The sequence below is a fragment of the Capricornis sumatraensis genome, chromosome 1 (genome assembly GCF_032405125.1).
Source record: "Capricornis sumatraensis isolate serow.1 chromosome 1, serow.2, whole genome shotgun sequence".
Taxonomy (NCBI): domain Eukaryota; kingdom Metazoa; phylum Chordata; class Mammalia; order Artiodactyla; family Bovidae; genus Capricornis; species Capricornis sumatraensis.
In genome coordinates, this window is record NC_091069.1 from 87,670,747 (window position 1) to 87,684,177 (window position 13,431).

Consider the following 13,431-nt stretch of genomic DNA (forward strand, 5'->3'; position numbering starts at 1 on the left):
TATTGATATTTCTCCCAGCAATCTTGATTCCAGCTTGTGCTTTTTCCAGCCCAGTGTTTCTCATGATGTAATCTGCATAGAAGTTAAGTAAGCAGGGTGACAATATACAGCCTTGACGTACTCCTTTTCCTATTTGGAACCAGTCTGTTGTTCCATGTCCAGTTCTAACTGTTGCTTCCTGACCTGCATACAGGTTTCTCAAGAGGTGGGTCAGGTGGTCTGGTATGCCCATCTCTTTCAGAATTTTCCACAGTTTATTGTGATCCACACAGTAATGTATTATATAGGCCTGTTTTTTTCTGTTGGGACAAAAGGCTGCTAAGAGCCTTAGTAATTTATTTGAATGGGAAAAACCAAGTGTTTTATTTTGAGGGTGATGCCACCTCCTACTGAGCTCCTCAACTTTGGGAGCAGAGTGGTGCTAGATTTTTGCTTCTACCTGTCCCCTCAGTCTAGTACTCTTTGTTGGGCCCACCCATATACTTTATGGCGGTGACTCTGATGGCCAGAGAGGACTCTCTTCTTGGTAAGAAGTATCATAGAAACATTTGAACTTGTTTTTCGATAGGCTTATTGAACTTATGTTTGAATACTGATTATACACAATGATATTCTGAAAATTCACATCAAAGAGAATGAGGAAAGCACTGTGAATGAAGGTTGGATTGAGGAGAAACTAGGAATCCCTCCTGATTTTTCTTGCAGAAATCGAGCTTTCCATGGAACAGATGCTAAGTTAAAATGATTAGATTTCAAAGCACATTCCTCCTGAGAATGCGATGGACTGAGAGCTGAAGTGACTGAGACGAAAGGAGTAGATGTTATAAGGTTATAAAAGGTGTTATAAAGGACTGGATGTTACAAGGTTCTTATCCACCTCCAATAATTTCTGTATAACCTCCCTCCTGAAGTTTCCTCCACAGAGTAAAATAAAGATGGTGACCTCCATCATCGCCCACCACGTTCACCGCCTTGTATTTCACCCATCTTCTCATCTTTTCCCAAAGCAGGTAGAGACCTTTCACATTTCCAGTCATTTATTCATGCCACTTATTTCCTGGCCTGAGTTTCCTTTCTTTACTTGGAAAACTTCTACCGCAGTCAAGTTTTAGGAAACACAACTCAGAGACAGAGTAGTTAAAAATAAGTGCAAATATGGAGAGAGAAACAAAACTACATATTTTGACTACTCAAATTTGGACCTCAAAAGTCTAAACTCAAAAAAGTATCTGGTTCATAGTATGAGCTCAAGAAATGTTAGTGGCCTTTCCTTATGGTGACACATGGCAGCAAGACGGTGGTACAGATTTCCAAGGTGGAGAGGTTTGTCACTGACAGCATCTTCAAAGCTGAACCGAATGGGTTTCACATTCAGCAACTGTCTGAAGGTGACTATTGTGGAATGGGAAGATCTGAGTTACACCAACCAGGACAGAAATCATTATTCTGGCCACCAGGATGCAGAATGTTCTTGCTGAGAAGGGCCAGCAGATCTGCAAATTGACTACTGTGGTTCAGAAGAGATTTGGCTTCCCTGAGGGCAGTATCGAGCTCTAAACTGAAAATGTGGCCACAAGAGTTCTGTGCACCATTGCTCAGGCAGAGTCTCTCCTTTACAGCCTCCTAGAGGAACTCGCTGTGCAGAGGAGGGTCTGCTATGATGTGCTGCATATTATGAAGGTATGAAGGGTGGGATCAAAGCTTGCGAGGTCACAGTACTAGGAAATTCTGGGGACATAGGGCTAAGTCCACAAAGTTTGTGGATGGCCTGATAATCCAGGACCCTGTTAAATACCATGGTGACATTGCTGTGTGCCATATGCTACTCAGACAGGGTGTGCTGGGCATCAAAGTGAAGTCATGCTGCCTGAGGACCCAAGTGGTAAGACTGGCCCTAAGAAGCCCCTTCCACCCCCATCTCTGAACAGAAGAGTGGGAAGCTGGAGCCACCTACCATGCCCCAGCCAGTGCTCAACCATAAAGGGGTGTCCTTGGCAGGATCCGGAGTTTGGATGTTGCTCTGTAAAGACCCTTAATAAAATATTTTTTAAAAACCTGTGGCCTGTATTATCCAGTGTTCAGACTGAGGGTCGAGTGGCCCATGGGGGGACTACTTGATTGATTCTTAGGGCTACCTGGATCACAGTGTTTCGTTGCTTTCCTTGAAATCCTCTTGGTTTCACCTGTACCTGTGAGGCAAGGGCCGGAATGGGAGGACCCAAGCAGAGTAACCAGAGAAGTACCCTGTCCAGGGGTAAATCTGGTGATGATGAAAGCTGATTATAACAGGGAAGTACCTTGATTAATTCATCTGTAGTTCAGAATTATAGCTTTAGAATAGGGATATGTTTAAGGTGTTATCTGTATTGCATGTAGAAAAGTAATATAATAGCCATCATATTTGGGGATTATATGAAAAATATGAGTAGAATGAATGAAATAGATGATGTTTTGTATGTTTAAGAGTCTTGATAATTTTTGTTGGACTATCAGGTCTTCTTCTGAAACCTTTTATCTGCAGTTAGGTCCTTGTGTATGCTTTCATCCAAAAACTTTTGAGATGCCGTGAGCAGTGCCTTAACTGAAGTGAGACTCATTGACTTACGTCACATATATTAACAGTATGTGTATCAGGCCCTGGTATGCTTAGCTAGGCCTGGTCCCATGACCCTTTTCTATCTAGCCGTGAGCTAAAGGTCCTACTTCCACAGATGGGCACTGAGGTTTGAGATGCCCATGCCTTCTCTGACCTGGAATGCTCCTGTTCTGTACCATAGTTTGGTGGAAAAGGACATGGGCCCTGGAGTCAGATAAACCTGGGTGGATTCTAGTTCCTTTATATCTAAGTTTAGTGACGGTTCTCAACATCTCATTTGTAAATTAGAGCCAACAGTAAATTCTCATATTGTGAGCACTATATAATAATCTAGAAGACACTCAGTATGGTGCACACAGAAGTGATTACTACCTCGTTGACTTCTAAGAGTAGAAACACCATCCAAGCCAGCTGAACACTGGCTATTGGGATGGCCTACTAGGATTCTGGTTATTGACCTTTACATGTCAGACCTTCTGTTAAGCGAGCAATTCTTGCAGCCTATATTCCTTTTGTTTCTCTGTTCTCCTCTAGTGAGGTTCTTACAAGGAAGGGATGGGAGGAGCCAGCAGCATCTCTCTGTCTCCTAGTTTGCCTTGGCTTTGGTGAGGAAAAAGACATTGATTATTTTAGAGCACAGTAATTAAGTAGGACGGGTACAAAGTGCCAATAATATCAACACGACAATTCATTAAGCAGAGTAGGTGCTATTGGTTAATAAACGGGCTTTAAACAAAGATTTGCCCTGGGTGAGCCAAAATCTTGCATAATATGTCTAAAAATAGCAAGAGTTAACTCTATTTGTCAAGTATTTCCATAACTGAGCATGAAATAAGTATTCTTGGAAATGAATCTAGGATTTTTTCTTATAAACTGTGACCATTAAAATGATGCTTAAATTCTGAGGAAGTTGCACTTGTGTTAAGCATATTTCATTGTCTCACTCCAGTGATGTGGTAAAATGACCATAGACTTTTAGAGTCAGACAGACATTGTTTTGAATTCTACTGTGATACTAACTTAATATCACCGAGACATAGTTTTCTCTTAGGTGAAACAGCTTTAGTTTTCTCTATTTTGCAAGATGGCTGTACAGATTAAATGTGATAATGCATGTCAAGTACCTTGTGTCATGCCATGCCCAATTTCTGTCTTTATCTTTATCTTCCAGACCTATATGGAGAGCATGCTTATGTTAAATCAACTTAGTGAAAACACTCAACCTCTCATCTGATAACTATTCGGCATTCATCCCCTCATACAAGAGACATCAATGTGATATAATGCTCAAAGATAGAACTTGCTGACCATCTGATCTTTTTTTCATTTGGGCAGTGCAACTCAAATTATGGATAGGGAAAAGGGGAAGTGAATGATTGAAGTTATTGACTTAGATAAATAGGAAAGGGAGTGCTACTGAGCATATGTTATCATGAATGAAGTTGTTACCATGTACTATTTTTATTTTTAGTTTAGGCTATATTTTTAATATTGTTAAGTTTCCTGGTTGTGTAATTATATATACAAGAAATAGAAAATAATTTTATTTAATTTAAACATTTTTTAAAAAATGAATTTGTTTTGCTGGGTTGCAGGAACCCCCAAAAGAATAATGACACCTCGAGTACATTATTAAATTGCTACATTTGGCAGATATGTGTGTGTGTGTGTGTGTGTGTGCGTGCGCACGTGCTCAGTCACTCAGTCATGTCCGACTCTTTGTAACCCTACGGACTGTAGCCCACTAGACTCCTCTGTCCATGGGATTTCCAGGGCAAGAATACTGAAGTGGGTTGCTATTTCCTATTCCAGGGAATCTTCCTGACCTAGGGATCGAACCTGTGTCTCCTGCATCTCTTGTGTTGGCAGGCAGAGCCTTTACCACTGAGTCACCTGGGAAGTCTATAAATATACATGTACCCCCTCTTTTTAGATTCCTTTCCCTATATGGGTTATTACAGAGTATTGCGTAGAGTTCCCTGTGCTGTACAGTGCATTCTTATTAGTTATCTATTTTATATATTGTATGTGTTTGCCAGTCTCAATTTCTCTTTATCCCTCCCACCATGTACTAGTCATGGCACAAACAACTATTAAATGGCTAGTACGAAGGTGCTGACTTCGGTGCTAGGGGTACCACAGTGAATGAAACAGGTCAAGTTCCTGGCCTCATGGAACTTAAGTGCTAGTGAGAGGATACCGAGAATAAATAACTCAGTAAAATATATAGTGCTATAGACAATGATCATGATGTAGAAGAAAAATAAAGAAAAATAAGAGGGACAAGAAGTACTAGAGTAGGTATGGGACTTCTATCTTGTTTAGGGTGGCCATAAAAGGACTCTTCAATAAAGTGACATTTGGGCAGGGATCTTAAGGGGGTGAAAGAGGGTTTGCAGATGTTAGCCTGCCCTGACTGATATGGGCATCCTCCATAAGAAACCAGATTAGGGCTTACTCCCTGTCCTGATCCTTCCCACCAGGGCGCCATTCTCTGATACCCTCCATATTCATCAAGGAATCTGCTAGGATCTGATATAGCTCGACCACTTAAATCCCAGTTTGGAGGATGTTGTTTGTCTATAATTCCATTTACCTTTCGAAAATTTACAGACGAATAGAGCGAGCATACCAGTCTGTTCTGAAAGAAGAACACTCTTAACTGGATCTTTTAAAGACTACACAACTGATCCACATAGCAGCCAATGTGGATATGAAACATATAAAATTCCACTGCTTTCCTCCACCTGAAATGCCATGTCCAGTTCTTTCTGCATCTCCTGGTACCACTATTACTCTAATAGTTGGTAGAATTTCAGCTCACCCTGTAATCTCTTTCTTCTGACCCATGGATACCACCTGCCTGGGAGGAGAACGATGGGATGCACTTGTGGCAGTCGACTCCATCAGTCTTCCTCACATGCCTGCATACCAGTCCTGGGCTCTCTGCTGAAATTCTGTCAACTACACTAGAACCTAATAACTAGTGCTGATTTTCCCAAGACAGCCAACATGTGCTTGAAAGAGTTCATCAGCTCCATTAGCTTCATTTTATGCATCAGCAGTAAAGGGTAGAGCCTGCAAAACACACCTGAGAATGTACCTCTGATTTAGGAGTGTACCAGCCTGGGCAACGGAGAAGGCAATGGCACCCCACTCCAGTACTCTTGCCTGGAAAATCCCATGGAAGGAGGAGCCTGGTGGGCTACAGTCCATGGGGTCGCTAAGAGTCAGACACGACTGAGCGACTTTCCTTTCACTTTTCTCTTTCATGCATTGGAGAAGGAAATGGCAACCCACTCCAGTGTTCTTGCCTGGAGAATCCCAGGGACGGAGGAGCTTGGTGGGCTGCCGTCTACTGGGTTGCACAAAGTCGGATATGACTGAAGCGACTTAGCAGCAGCAGCAGCAGCAGCAGCAGCAGCAGCAGTATCCTGGGCAAACGCAGACCCAGCCTGGCTAGGGGAGGGGTTCTCCTGTAGTGAGGTCAGCTCCATATATGGACTTTTAAATAAATCCCACCATCCACCCAATACATTATGCAGTTTCCTCAAACACCCCCCTGCTTGCCTTCAATTCAGGCCCTGCTTCCTAACTCTGGGTCTCTTTACATCAATATAAAGACCTATGCCAATGCATCTCTCTAGTTTTAACCTGAGTCATATTATTTAGGACAGGAGCTTAGATGACTCCTCTGGCTTTTGCACCTGCAGGTTTAGGTGAGAAGAGCTTCTGCCTCCAACCATCACCCTGGGCGACCAGCTTGTGTGGACTCCCAGCCAGTGCATGCGTACCAGCTAGTGCCAGTCTCTGAAGTCACTCTCCTCAGTGGTGTCAGAGCCGATCACGGCTCACTAATAGGCCAAGCTTATATTTCTCATTTTTGCAGGTTAGCTTGACCTGAAGCCGAGAGTTCAGACATGTACTCAAGCTATACTCAGGACTATTTGCTTTTAAATGCATCCACTTTTTCTAAGCAAAATAACTCAGGACTTTCCTGAAAGAGAGGCAGGGAGACTTAACACCTTCTGAGAACTTTGAGGTCATGATGTTCATGTTTTAAACCATATTAGGGTAGCCAGGATTCTCACAAATTAATGGCTAAGAAATTGCCCCGCTTCTCAGTGACTTTCCAGTGCCTTTGTAAGGCAAGTGCATAAAGGTAATCACAGCCGTTGTGAGCACCCAGCACAGTTGCATCTTCCTTCCTTAATACAGCATTTCCATGCTGGGAGAGGGGGACTAGAAGGCCAAGATAGAGAGGCGAGCTTTCGTGTCCTTGAGCACTTCCTGGGAGTAACTACCAACACACTGGATATAATTACAATTAGGACACTTGGGAAATTGAACCAGGAAAATTCATCCTCCAATATTGAATTTTAAGGTGATTTCCAGGCATGGGCAAGAAAAAAGGTCATTCTGAATCTGTGATCACATAGGAATATTGGTATGAGGTTTTCTAGGGGAACTTATTTAACTGGAAGTTTACCTAGGAACCTTCTAAGAAACAGCGGATTTTTAGAAGAGGGATATGTTTAAGATGGATTTCTGTCTTGCACATAGAAAATGAATACAATAGTCATTATATTTTGGGGTTATGTGAAAACAAGAACCATTAGAATGAATGAAGTAATGATGTTTTGTATGTTTGAGTCTTGATTATTTTTTTTGGACTATCAGGTTGTCTTCTGTAGCCTTTTATCTGCAGTTAGGTCCTTGTGTCTGTACACAAAGACAAAATAGAATAGGAAATGCACTTTTCCTTCATTATCAGTCAGTTATGGAGACAGAAACATTCAGATTCAGGGATTCTAGATTCTTAATATCCAAAACTTCAGAAGTAATTTTGCTAGCTCCCAATTATAGAGAAAACAAATCAAATAAACTAAATCGCTAACTCGCCAATGACTTCTGTTTTATTTTGTGATTTGCCTGGACTCCAGCAAGCTGCTACTTTCCCCACATTTTGTGTATGTTGATCCAGAATCATTTTTTGATTATTGTTAGATTGACTGAAGATTTTCATTAAAAACATGAGGAAAGAGAAGATGTGAGGCTGCAGCAGGAGTGATACTAGAAAGCTCTCTTCTGCAGCTCAGGTATATGGTACATTTTGTTTCAATTTAAAATAAAAAATTGAAAATAATTTAATTCTAGTTCACATCTCTCATCTTTACTATGTGGGGTATAACTGAACAAATAAAGAGGAGATGCATTATTCATTAGTAAATGACGTTTTGGCTAAACTCTATTTATAAATAACTCGTGTGTGTGTGTGTGTGTGTACACAGAATCCAGTGACTTTGCACCGTATGACCATGATGACATCATCTCCCCCTCAAATTACTCAACAAGGTGAGTTTTTTGTTGATAAAAATTTCAGCTCTAATGGAAAGAAATATTTATCTGACACACCATGGCACCTTAGAATTGCTAAAGGAGTAACAAAGATTTGTAAAGGGCCTTAAAACAGACTGGAGATCAGGACTTGTGAGTTCAAGTCCCAACTCTGATCTTGATTGCTGATAACCTTGCCCAAATCACTGAGAACACTGAACCTCAGTTTCTTCATCTGCAAACTGGATGTAATAACATTTCCCTTATTTGCTCCGGCCCTCATGACTGGTTCAAGCTCTCACGTGTCCATCTCACATGCCTGGATTTTCCTGTGCTTGCTGTCTGTTCACACAGAATGTCCTAAGTGCTCTCCTGCCTACTTCTGCTCAACAAATTTGCAGCATTAAGACCCTGGTAAAGAAACTCCTTTTTTTTTTTTTCACCCCAGCCTCCCAAGTGAACTTTGCTATGCCTTTCTTAGAGACACTGAGTATCATCTGTAGAGGAGATTCCCTGACATCCAGCGACCGTCTTTACATGGTTGTCTCTTGGACTAATGCTCCCTGCTCCTGAGGTTAGGAGTCACACATTACCCTACTCTTGTCTCTCCATAGTGCCCAGCAAGGCACCTGGCCCACGGTGGCACTAGATACACGTTTGTGGGTTGAATCAATGCACACCCAGCTTGTCCCAGGGCCGCTGTTGGTTGTTTTAAAAACCACAAGAAAAGAGAGAGAGGTTCACAGAAATAATATTAATACTTGGAAAATATCTTTGCCACTTCTGGATTTCTGCTTTCAGTGCTGAATGGACGGGTGATGGCAAATCTCACCCATCTTTCACTTACAGATATAAGAATCTGGTGCAGTCATGTAGCTTTTTCTTTCAGGTTAAATAAGCCCCAGTTCCTGTACTCATGATTTATAGGCCCCATTTTCCAAGTCTTTAATCATTTTCATTGCTTTTCTCTGGAACTATTCCAAGTTCTCTGTTCACTTAAGTTTCAGGCTCCAAACTGAACATGGTATTGAAATACTGTGTGAAAAAATTATCTGTGTATTCCTATAGTCAATATTCTTATTTATACATAAATATTTTCCCCCTAATCAGTCTATAAATATTAATTAGACAGTTATGCTATACCTGGCACTGGACTTCAAAGCTTTTGGTAATTTGAAGCATTCTGATTTTTCTCTATGAGACAGGATTTCTTTGGTGATATTACATGAAAAGTGTTAGTTGCTCAGTCATGTCACAACCCCATGGACTGTAGCCTGCCAGGAGATCAAACCTGGTCTCCTGCATTATAGGCTCAGATGGTAAAGAATCTGCCAGCAATGTAAGAGACCTGGATTCCACTTCTGGGTCAGGAAGATCCTCTGGAGAAAGGAATCACTAACCACTCCGGTATTCTTGCCTGGAGAATTCCATGGACAGAGGAGCTTGGGAGGCTATAGTAAATGGGGTCATAAAGAGTTGGACATGACTGAGTGACTAATACTTTCACCTTTTTTCATTGCATGGAAAACATATTTGTAAGTGTTTATGAAGTAGTTATTTATGTAACAGTGAAATGGCTTTCCATGTTAATAAGTATGCTACCTCTTATCTGGTTTTTTAATGTGACATTAATTTAATAACTCCCGTGTTCCATGAATATAGCAAGTTTATTAATCACCCCATATTACACTGTAAATTGAAGAAGTAGAAAATGATCTGGAGATTTTTTTTCATTATACACTCTTTTTCTGGTTTTTATCTGGTTTTACTTATTTGTTATGGGCTTCCCTTTTTATTTATTTGTTATGGGTGGCTCAGTGGTAAAGAATCTACGTGCCAATGCAGGAGACCTATGTTCAATCCCTGAGTTGGGAAGATCCCCAGGGGGAGGGCATAGCAACTCACTCATCTTCTTGCCTGGAAAATGCCATGGACAGAGGAGCATGGTGGGCTACAGTCCATGGAGTTGCAAAGAGTCAGATACAACTTAGTGAAGAAACAACAACAATTTATTACTCTTAGAACATCTCATTTTTGACTGTACTCAGAAGTTCTCAGAAAAGACATTCTCCATCTCTTGGGAATCTGTGCCCCGTGTTTCTCTTTGGCCACCTTCCTTCTCTTGGCCAAAAGTTTAGCACTTTCTGCAGCTTCTTTCTTATTTTTCTGAATGTGCTGTTTCTCCAAAGCAATACACCAATGTTTATGTTGCATAACATGGTGTAACAAGACGGTGAATGTTGGGTCTTTGGTTGTAAGTTTCTTCTTTGTTTAGGGGCTTTCTCACAACATACTGGTGGACATCATCCTCTTTAGAGAGATTAAAAAGTTTGTGGATTCTGTAGCTCTTTGGGGTCCCAGGTGACAAGGCATGAAAGCATCAGAGTCCAGAAATACCCTTCTTCCCTTTTTTGTGCTGACAAAGTTGAGAACACTCAGGTGGGCATTTATAATGCAACCTCGTACAGACTTGCACTTTCTCCTTGGTCTGTATCGGGAATGCCTCTCACTCAGAATCAAGTGTGTTCTGCCATGGGTCAACACACCCTGCTTCATGGGGAAACCTTGTCAACAATTCTGATGATCTGTCTTTTTATGATAGCCATCTTAGTGAGTGTTCAGTGGTTTCTCATGGGTAACAATGTTGAGCATGTTTTCACGTGCTATTGGTTACTTTTTTTTTTTTGAGCAATGACTGTTCAAATATTCTCTCCATTTTCATTCAGGTTATAAGTTGCTTTACTGTTGAACTCTAAGAATTCTTTATAGATGCTGAATATATCCCTTATCATGTACTGTATTGTTGTTGTTCAGTTGCTGAGTTGTGTCAGACTCTGCCATCTCATGGACCACAGCACACCAGGCTTCCCTGTCCTTCACTATCTCTCAGAGTTTGCTCAGACTTATGTCCATTGATTTGGTGATGCCATCCAACCATCTCATTCTCTGTTGCCCTCTTCTTTTGTCCTCAATCTTTCCTAGCATCAGGATTTTCTCCAGTGAGTTGACTCCTTGCATCAGGTGGCCAAGGTAGTGGATTTTCAGCCTCATCATCAGTCCTTTCAGTGAATATTCAGGTTTGATATCTTTTAGGATTGACTTGTTTGATCTCTTTGATCTCAAGAGTCTTCTCCAGCACATACACTGCATATGATTTAACAAATACTTGTTTCTCATGCTGTGGGTTGGTTTTGTTATTTATCTCAGGTCTGTGCTCTGAAGAATATTCAGGGTTGTACACCTTCTCCCAGTCCTGTAACGTCAAGCCAACCTGGGATATCCGTGTGCTATCTGCAAGGGTTTGTAATGCCTTATGCAGAAGCTCCCATACACTGTCTGTGGAGGCTCACGTGCACCATCTTGGGAGGATACAAGTAGTGTGCTGGGCCACATGCCATCCAGTCTGGGGGGTGGCTGCCAGTGAGGTATGTGATGGGTTTGGGGGCCGGCCTCTAGGGTCTGTGGTCAGTTTTTGAGATCTGCACAGTGGTTTCTGTGTCCCCAGCCCTTTTGCCCTGCTCTTACTCCCCCCAAGACCATTCGGCCAGGCTGATCCCCTCGATGCTCTGGATAGGGTAAGGCAGAAGTGGGCTTTGGGGCCTATGTCCCACTAGGCTGGGGAAGCTGGGTGCTCATTCTGCTCTTACTTTTCCTTGTGGGTAAAATCGTGGGTTGAGGGGTCTCTCCTGGCATTGAGCTGTGTAGCTGTGGAGGAAGGTCGACACAGGGAAAGTGAAACGCTTCTATTCTTCAGTGCATCTATCCTTGTTTGTTTGTTTATTTTATCCTCAAAGGAAGTGCTCTAAATTCTCCACTGGACTTCCGGGTTCCCACAGGGGTATTCCTGTCCATGAACGGTTACTAAAGTTAATGTTTCCTTGGGAGTATGAGGGCTTGAATCTCCTACTCTGCTATCTCGTTGACATCCTGCATCTGTATTTCTCCAGAGCAAATTTGACAGGCTTCTCCTCTCTCATGCTGAGAGGAGAGGCCTCTTAGTTCTTCCCATATGCATGTGGGCTCAGGGTGGGAAATAGTGGCCCTTTCTTTGGACACTCTTCGTAACAGTGTGGCTGTAGTGAGATCTGGATTCTCTGCAGAATGCAGAGAGAAAAGGGGCCTTTCCCTCTGTCATAATACAAAGTGTAGATCTTTCTGGATATAAGACGTATGGTACAGACTTGCAGCACTGTCCAATAGAACTTTCTGTGATGATAGAAGTGTTCTATACTTATGTCATAGGATACTGTGGCTGCTAGGCACATGTGGTATTCAGCTCTTGAAATGTAGCCAGTTTGAGTGCAGAACTGAATTTTTAATTTTAATTATGTTTGAATGATTTAAATTTATATAGCTACATATGGATAGTGGCTACTGTACTGAAGTGGTGGTCTAGAAAATTTCTTTCTCTGTGTGTTTGTTGTAAGCAATGGGAAGCAGTTTGAATTGTTGAGCAAATATCTAGGCAAAATATTATCTCGGATAGTTAGTCCTTAGTGTCTTAAAAAAAAGTTTTGATGGTTGATCTAAACAAAAAAAGGGTATGTTTGAATGTGTTTGAAAGAATTTTAAAAGTTCAGATCATTATAAATCTATAAGCTTGATTTAATCTAGCCATCAACTCTTAAAATAAATGAACATAGATTTAAACCTTTTCAATTTAAACCATCTTGAGTTTTAGATGTGTTATCTTTGAGAGAGGGATGAAAGTCTGGAAATTTTGTCCTCTTTTTGACATTTAGATGAGATAGTTGCTAATACTATTTTTTTCCATTTTGCCTTGAGAAAACTGTATATAAAACTTATTTTTAGTATTAATTGTCTTTTAATAAATTTTGATAAAGTTTTTAGGGATTTTGGTAAGAGATTTTTTTGAATACTATCTTAAGGGGAATAAACCTTGTGAGTTGATTCTTTTTTCCCATTTCTGAATACCCTTGAGCATTTAAAGAACAGCATTGCATGGGAAATGCCTCCCCCTTCACAGGCAGTTTTTAGTCACTGGCCAATATGAAGAGTTAAATGTCTACCTGACTTTGGCAGCACGAGGTGCAGTCTCCTCTGAATTTTGCTATTCTTTGATTTCATCAAAAGGCATATTTGCATATGGACTGATAAGGCACCTTGGCACTGAGATCCTGGATTTCATACAGGCACAGACTTGGCACAAGACTGATGAAAACTCAATTATGATTTATGTCTATGCAACAGAATTTCCTATTGATTACCTGCCAGAACCATGATAAAGCAATGTTAGGCCTGAAGCCAATTCTTCCCAGCTGTAATCTCTTCTTAGGTTTTGTAGCCTATGCCTTTGCTGGAGTTTTCTGAGCATTTGTGAACAAAAATGGTTACAGCAATGATCCTTAGATATGCAAACTCGTCTGCAATAAAGGATCCTCTTCTTAGTGTCTTGATTTACTTTGTATTTACCTTTCAACCATTTGGGGTTTATCCAGCACCTGCTTATGTTCTTTATATTGTTCTGAGTTTTATAG

General features: G+C 41.2%; 2 pseudogenes; one reads left to right on the forward strand and one right to left on the reverse strand.

Annotated features, from left to right (window-relative positions):
• The first annotated feature begins 1,273 nt into the window (after window positions 1-1,273).
• Window positions 1,274-2,036, forward strand: LOC138075392 (small ribosomal subunit protein uS3-like; annotated as a pseudogene).
• Window positions 2,037-2,078: 42 nt separating this feature from the next.
• LOC138075399 (small ribosomal subunit protein eS6-like) lies at window positions 2,079-13,174 on the reverse strand (annotated as a pseudogene).
• Between the last annotated feature and the right edge of the window lie 257 nt (window positions 13,175-13,431).